This window comes from Barbus barbus (assembly GCF_936440315.1).
Source record: "Barbus barbus genome assembly, chromosome: 30".
Lineage (NCBI taxonomy): Eukaryota > Metazoa > Chordata > Actinopteri > Cypriniformes > Cyprinidae > Barbus > Barbus barbus.
Genome location: NC_136758.1, coordinates 15,535,265 through 15,543,563, shown reverse-complemented (window position 1 = coordinate 15,543,563; position 8,299 = coordinate 15,535,265).

Here is an 8,299-nt window from a genome sequence, read left to right as displayed (position 1 = left end):
CAAGTGTTAGATGGAGTGATGGTCCACTGGACTCTGTAGCAGTGCAAATGTGTTCAATGGAGTGATGAATCGCACCTCTCTGACAGGCGAGTCTGGGTTTGGCGCATGCCAGCAGAATGTTACCTGCCTGCTTGCAGCTGTAAAGTTTGGTGGAGGATGGGGGTATTTTTCAGGGGTTACTTCGAGTGAAGAGATGCAAATACATTTTGGAAAATGCTGCTTCCACCATTTTGGGAACAGTTTGGGGGAGGGTCTTTTCTAATCCAGCACCAGCCTGTGCACCAGTGCACTATCCAAGATCCATAAAGACACGGTTGGATGAGTTTGGTGTGGAAGAACTTGACTGCCCTGCACAGAACCTTGATCTCAACCCCTTCGAACACCTTTGAAATGAACTGGCATGAAGATTGCAAGCCAAGCCTTCTCATCTAAAATCAGTGCCTGCCCTCACAAAGGCTCTACAGGATTAATGTCCTAAAATTCCCACAGAAACACTCCAAAATATTGTGGAAAGTCTTCCCAGAAGAGTGGAAGCTGTTACAAAGGGGGACCAACTCCATATTAATGTCTATGTATTTTTAATGCTTGGCATTTATAATAATGTCATTAAAGTCTCTGTTGGTGTAATGGTCACATGTCCCAATAATTTTGTCATATAATGTATATTTCAATGTCCACTCATATACAAATGAATAGGAAAAAATAATAAAGCTCAATATGGCTGTATCTTCTGTCACAATGACTTGCTGATGACTATGTGTAGTCCATGAATAATAAGATGAATTTGGCAATTAAAGCACTCGGTAATCCTGAGGTGATCATGCGTACAAGGTTTATCACATCATTTGAAGATGATCTAAAGATAATCTAAGGCATTTAATTAAGATCTCTTATGTGATCAGTCAGTTCTAGCTACGTGAATCAGCAACATGAATCAGAATTTGATCAGCTCTGAAAAAACCTGACTCACCTCTGACAGGCTGTTTTGCTAAAGAAAGATGAGCCACCTAAGAGTGGAAACCCACAAATTGGTTTGGGAAGGTGTCACACTGCCAGGAATCATTATCAGTCCAACGATAACATTAAAAACCCCGCATGATCTTATTTTCACTGCAAGGAAAAGAAAGCTCTATGTGGTTGAGTGTGTGACACTGGTCTATAAATCAAACAGAGATGTGTGACAAAAACCCAGAACCGCTGTGTATAATGCCCAGCCTTGAGCGATTTAACACAACTCATTCTGAGGATTAATTGCCATTTAGGTTACCGAACATGTGCAGAATCCTGCATAGGAATATCTGCTGAGCATCAACAATGTTCGTTTGCGATATTTGAAGAGAAAGAGAGTAATGTAGCCTATACTATGCCTGTCACACATAATAATAATAAGACAGATCCCATTGTGACTTTAATCACATAGGGTGCTTTGTATGTATGTGAGTGTGTGAATGAATAGGTGCTTGTATTAAGCTGTGTTTTGATTGAATTGGACGAAAAATTTGGAATCGTTCCACTCAATCTTTTGCTAGCCGTCTGCACTGGATAGATATGTCTATGTCATTCAATCACCACACAATGACTTCTTTGCCAATTTTATAGTGGGCCATGAATCAGTTATGTGTATTCTATGGGATGCAGATTTGGGTAAAGTTGGAAGTCTACCAAAGACTAGTGAATAATCCCTATCTATATTTCTAGCTACAGTACTCAGATTGATTAAACACCAATATAGTCAAAGTACTGACTGTTTCTGTGCCATGTTTCATTTGTAAAATGAAAATATTTGATTTCCTTTTATAAAAACACTTGTGCAGACAGAAATCGCAAGTAAACTGATTTAGTGGGTTGTTTAGTTAGGTAACAGTCCCACTCACACTCTTGATGCAGGTCTTTTGTGTTGCTTTCTGCTTTCAAAACAATACTTTATGTAAGTGAGGAAAGGTTACTGCAAGCAATGTTTTAAAATGGAGATTGTGGATATGCTATAAAAATATTGTTTGATCTGTGAATAAAACAAAAATTATTGGAGTAGCCTACATTTTTACAAGAAAATAATATTTATTTGTCAAATTAACTAGCAATTTCTTAGTGCAAATAGTCGCTACACCTATTTTTTTTCAATGTATTCCTGCATTGGTGGTCTGATGTGACAGTAATTAACAAGAAAAAAAAAAAGTGGCACATTTTGATATTAATTTGGTATCGGTCTAAATGCAATAGTATTTTAAGTGAATGTAAAACAGACCGAGCAAAAATAGGTGTCGTGATAATGCATTAGTGTGCATGCAGCCTAAAAAAGAAAGTTGTGATAAATCCTTTTGTTTTGTTGTCTATCTCACGACATCAAGAAGCAAGCAGCTTGTTTGAATCACGCCTTCTTAAAATGAGAATTTCAGCAAAATCCAAACACTTTCAAATGCAGTTCAGATTCTCAGCTGTTATATTTGGTGACAACCCACATATACAGTCTGACCAGTTAGAGATTTCCATATCTATGCATATACAGTATGTATCTTTGTAATCTGATTTTAAAATGCCCCTACAAATTTTAATAGGGATGCACTAAAAAATAAATAAATAAATAAAAATCAATAGTTTTAAACACCGAAAAAAATGCCCATCACAACGTTTAGTGTAAAAACTAAATATCAGTTTTAAGATTTGTGTTTAGTGTTTTTAAAGATTAACTTTAAGCAAGGTTTCGATTACAGAAAATGTAAAAATAGGGGAAATGGGCAAGCACAATTAGATACTAATAATACCAATATAACCAATCCTGCATGCTTGGTCTAACCAAATTACTATTAACTCACCCATTTAATGAGTTCAGACAGTAAACCATTGCAATCTGAAATATTGATTGGATTGGTTGTTGAAAGAGAATTACTTTCCTTGCAGAATGTAGTTTTCTACTCACACACACACATTTGCACACAAATCTCTTCAGGTTAACAGGACAAGGCTAGAACCGCCAACATTTCTGAATGTAAAGAAAACATATTCATCACAGATGCATAAGAATGTCTGCGCTTTTCCAGTAATGGTCCTAAGGCACTGAAGGAGAAATATCCATGGCTCTGTTTATGCTCTGGATGAGTACATCACCAAAATCACCAGACATCTCGGCTCACCCCGTCTCGCATTCCTCTTACATCACACACACACACACACAACAACAACACACACAAATCTTCATGCCATGAATATCTCTCTCAGGAGTTTCAGTATCTACTTTAAGAAAGCAAGGCTCAGAGAGGATTCTCACCGACAAGAGTGTAGTGCTGTTAAAAACAGTGTGCATGTGTGTGTGGAGGTGGGTGGTTGGACATTGTGAGGTTGTTTAGTGGTATATAATTAATTTTGGTTTCAAGTTTGTCTTTCCTGTACAGTGTTGCTTGGTTCTACAGTGTGCCAGTTACAAAAAAAAAGCCAAAAACCTGATGAATTTTCTCTAGAGGTATAGCAGAAATGATCTCATCAAAGTTATTGAGAATATGACAAGCCATGTTGCTCTTGTCTTTTTAATTAGAGCTGTTTTACCGCCTAACAAAAGAAAAATCAACACCTTAAAGCTGAGTGGCTGTTTATCAAGGCATCATTTGGAATGATCCACAAAGGAGAATGTGCTTGCTGATTATACAGCAAGTTAATTATATATCCTCCTAGGAACCATCCCAAATCATATGTCAGCTTTAATCCTAGGAGTCAGATTTTCTCTAAAAAACACAACTGGCACAGAAATGAATAGAAATCTCGAAGGCTTTACAAATTTCTTTGTACATTGGATCTTATTTAACTTCCTAAATCTCACCGGTACAAGGCATCACCGACCGCATCCGATTTCAATACCACAGAGTGTTTAACTTTCATTTAATGTTAGGCAGTCTCTGAGTTACTTACTCTATTTTTGCTCTTTCAAAGGAACTGAAGAACACTGAGAGATTAATGATAGCATCTAAAAGCACAATGGACATCAAGCCTAAACATGACAGGCAGCCCACAGGGTAATCGGGCCATCTCTGAGAATATGAAGCCTCATTGATTTCCGTGTGATGTCTGGTTGCTTTATCCACTCATTCATTCCTCTTTCTATTCTCCCATGAGGCACCATTGTGTGGATCTCGCTGACAGAGCTGAAGTGTAAGGCCGGTATAAGCTCAGAGTCCCTGCACTCCATCGCCTTAAGGAACAGCAGCGGAGGTCTGCAGGGGTTTGTTTACAGTTGTTTCTTGTTGTTTTGTGCCCCACATCACTGAGATAATCATCAGTGGTTTATTTCATTCTGACCTTTAAAGGGCATCTATGAATATGAGTCCGTTAAAAACACTAGAAGGAAGGAGAAAGTCTAAATTCCTCAGTATACAAATGATGTGTTTGTGCTGTTGCTGTCATGTTCTGACTTGAAAGAATGTGAAAGTGAAGGACTAAAGCCAGTGTTATTGTAGTTTTGAAATCTTTCTTTCTTTTTTTTTTTTTTTCTTTTTTTCTCGATTTAGTTCGAAAATAAAAAGAAGTAGTAATAAAACATGGTTTTTGGTAGTTTTCAATCTATCATTGTGAATTTTTTTTCTTTGTTCAGTGTATTTCGTTCATTTTAGTGTTAGCATTTTAGGGCAGCCAAAGTTAATGCTCCATACACTGATATTAAAAATGTTCAACAGTGGTATATGCGAGTTGTAAAGGATTTTAAATACATCTTGTATCAGAAACTAAAACTAAAATCAGTTATTTATTAAATCAGATATTTATTTTTTTTGTTAGATTTGCGATTAAAAAAAATGAAATTTTAGTTTGAATTATGTTAGTTGTTATTTTTATTTCTATGTATTTTAAATTTATTTCAGGGTTGTTGTTTTTTTATTTATTTTTTTCAGGCTAACATTGTTGATTGTATCCCCCAGCCCCCACAGTTTATTTAGTTTTCATTTTAGTATTAATATTTTAGGGCTGCCAAAGTTAATGTAACAACACTGAATAAAAAAAGGTCACACTTTATTTTAAGGTCCAATTCTCACTAATAACAAAGCCTTAACTACGAATTTGCCTCAATAAACTCCTAATTTGCTGCTTACTAATAGTTAGTAAGATAGTTGTTAAGTTTAGGTATTGGGTAGCATTATGGATGTAGAATATCAGCACATGTGCTTTATAAGTACTAATAAGATCATGCCACAACATATAATTTCCTTTCATGAATATTAACGGCATATTCTTATCAGTTCAGGTGAAACTTCAATGTCAGTTCTGGAACAAATAAATGTTTCAGTACTGTGGGGAACATAAAGAAGCACATTTTCAAGACCTCTACCTTTTACCTTCATGTGGTTTCCCGTTTCCTTGGGTAATCAAGATGACATCAGTTGTTTTATTGTCCTTTGGTGCAGTTCATAAAATGAAATTGAGTCAATCAATTCAAGTTCAATTAACTGTTGTTTGCTGTAGATTAAACAGTGTGTTAGTGTTCAACAACACAGAGAGCTAAATTAGAGTCTCTTGCATGTAAATTCATGTGAACTTGAAAAGTGAATGAATCTTAGTTGAGTCATCACAAACCATGTTGAATTTAAAATGTCACCAAAACACAAAACAAACAGAGCTGCCACATTTGTTTATCATCATTTAACTTACTTGGACAGAATATGATCAAATTTATGCTGTAAGATGCCTTGTTTACTTGCAAAATTACCTTTTGGCTGGCACCATTGGCTTCTTAAACAATAGTTGGCGTTTACGTCTGGGAAACAAATAAAACTGGTTTATTTTACAAAAGCTTTTATAGATTTTACATTCATGGTAATGCTGCCAGTGGAACATGTTCACAGCTCAAATGAAATTGCCTCTGACCAATATACTGATGAATTGTGGCTCTCTAGATGCTGTAGATAGATAAATACTTAGCCAAACAAATGGATGAGACTCTGACAGTTCATAACCAGTTGCCATGGTTTTGCTTGTGGTAATCAGCTGCGTAAACGAAGGGCTCAAAAAGCCTAAAATATTACAATGACACGTTATACAAGGACAAAATAAGTACACTTGCATAAATGCTCATTCAAATACAAATATAGGCACTCATACAGAGGGAAATTTACTCTTATAGTTCAATTTAATAATCTGTCTTCTGCTTGGGTTTCCTTCATCAATTTCTTTTTTTCTTCTAATAATATTCCCCTTATGTTTTGAACACATGTACACTGTTGCAGAATCTGATTAGAGAGTAAGATGCCACTCACCAGGCTTTTGTGCCAAGAACCAGAGCACGAGTGTGTTCTTGATTTGAGAACGAGTGTGTTCTTGATTTGCTACACTTGTGGGGCCAATTTTTTTTAAAATGTCCTCATGAATATACTACAAAACTTTTTAAATATACTTGAGTGTATGAGCCCTGCTTGTAAAAAGCTTAATAAAGGTACTGAATAATGTCCCTTTTCACATATTTTTATGACAACTATTTATGAATTTGGGCAGGGACATCATACACATATTTTTTTCTTTCGTCTTCTAATCACAAAATACATCAATCAATAAATATGAAATGAAAAAATGAAATCAATCAATCAATAAATTATTTACTAACTACTAACAGGGCAAATTAGAATGAGACCACAATAATGCACATAACGACCAACAAAATCTACCAAGAGCAGTGCAAATGAACACCTATTTTGGGGTGTTAAATAATACAGCAAATAACTCCCGCAAACCTTAGTGTATCACATTGCATGATTTATTGAAATACTGTTTTTTAACGCCAAAACAGGGTTTGTGCTGGCGCAAACTGTAAGTAAATCTGACCCTTAGTATAGTAGTTATTAATAATGATAAAACAACCAAAATTGCTACTGAACTTGATAGCCAGTGATTAACATATTTTTTTAGATTTTAAATGACGCCAACGCTTACGTAGACGATGCCAACTTTGGATCAACAGACATTATGACATATAAGACTTTCAAATATTACCCACTGTGTCTGCTCAACTGACTACATGACATTAACCGAATACATAAAATATATTGTTTTGTAGCTGTACTGTATGTTACTGCTATACGGACTGTGCTTTGCACACTCATCTTTTGTTGATTAGAGTACAGTGCTTTCTAATTATGACAGCATTTTCTGTTAAGCTGCATTGAAAAAAATATGTATTGTGAAAAGTGCTATTCAAATAAAACTGAAATGAATTTATGTTGCATATGGAAAGATGCAGCTTTGTAAAATTATATTTGAGCCTGAGACTCAAGAGATGTCACTCACATGAGATTGATTTAGCAAGCAACATTGATCCAATCAATTGCCCTACGTTTTTTTTTTCTTTCTTTCTTTCTTTTTTGAGAAGCTGTTTGGATATATGTCACAATAGGGAAGAAACAGAATCACAGTTTATGTTTCTTAACTTTTCTTAAAACTTGACCATGTTGTTTCTGTTTCTAAACATAAACATAGACTGATCAGTTTTCTAATAATAAGCCTCTTATGATCTCAACATAAGTACATTTCTGCAGAATCTGATAAGGGCAGTTGGACTTCTTGGCTTTTGTGCCAAGAATGAGTGCAAAAGTGTGTACTTGATTTTCTACACTTGTGAGAACCAATTTCCTGAAAATGTCTTCACAAATAACCTCAAATCTACTTGCGAGAGAAAAAAAGACTATAAAAAAACCCAAAAAGTCTTTTTCTGCTTGTTTAGGGTTATGGGTCGGGTCTGGAGCAATTACACCTATAAGTTTTGTCAGGTGTGTGTGCGGTTTTGTAGGACACACTGTCACTCTCTCCATGGAGTCTGTAAACAGATTCAAGCTGTCACACCAGATAATCACAGCTGACTACAGGTCCTTAGACAAGCTGGCGAACAGTCTCTGCCTGTCAAAACACCCAACGAATATATGTCTATTGTATGCAGGCCATATTAAAGCAACTCCTTTGAGAAGTCTCTGTAAACCAACACTGTGTCCATGAAATATTTGTCAATTTGAACCACTTTGCAGCTCCTAATGTAGAGCTAATTCTGTCAGGAGGGTCTTTTTAAGGTGAAGCACTCAAATTACAGTCCTGAATTAAATGGAAATGATGGTGGACTTGTGAAAGCTTCTAGGGCAGCTCTTATGGTGGATACAACGTTGATGATAGAAGCGGTCGGAGAGTTATCCGGAGAATACTAATGACCAGGGCCTGTGGCGGCAGACACCTCGACAAAACTCATTCTCATGGGGATAAGAGAAGGGTTGTAGATTGTACTGTTTGTTTGGTGAGAGGGAGGGATTTATGGGCATATGTGTAAAGGTGGGAAGAAATGTCT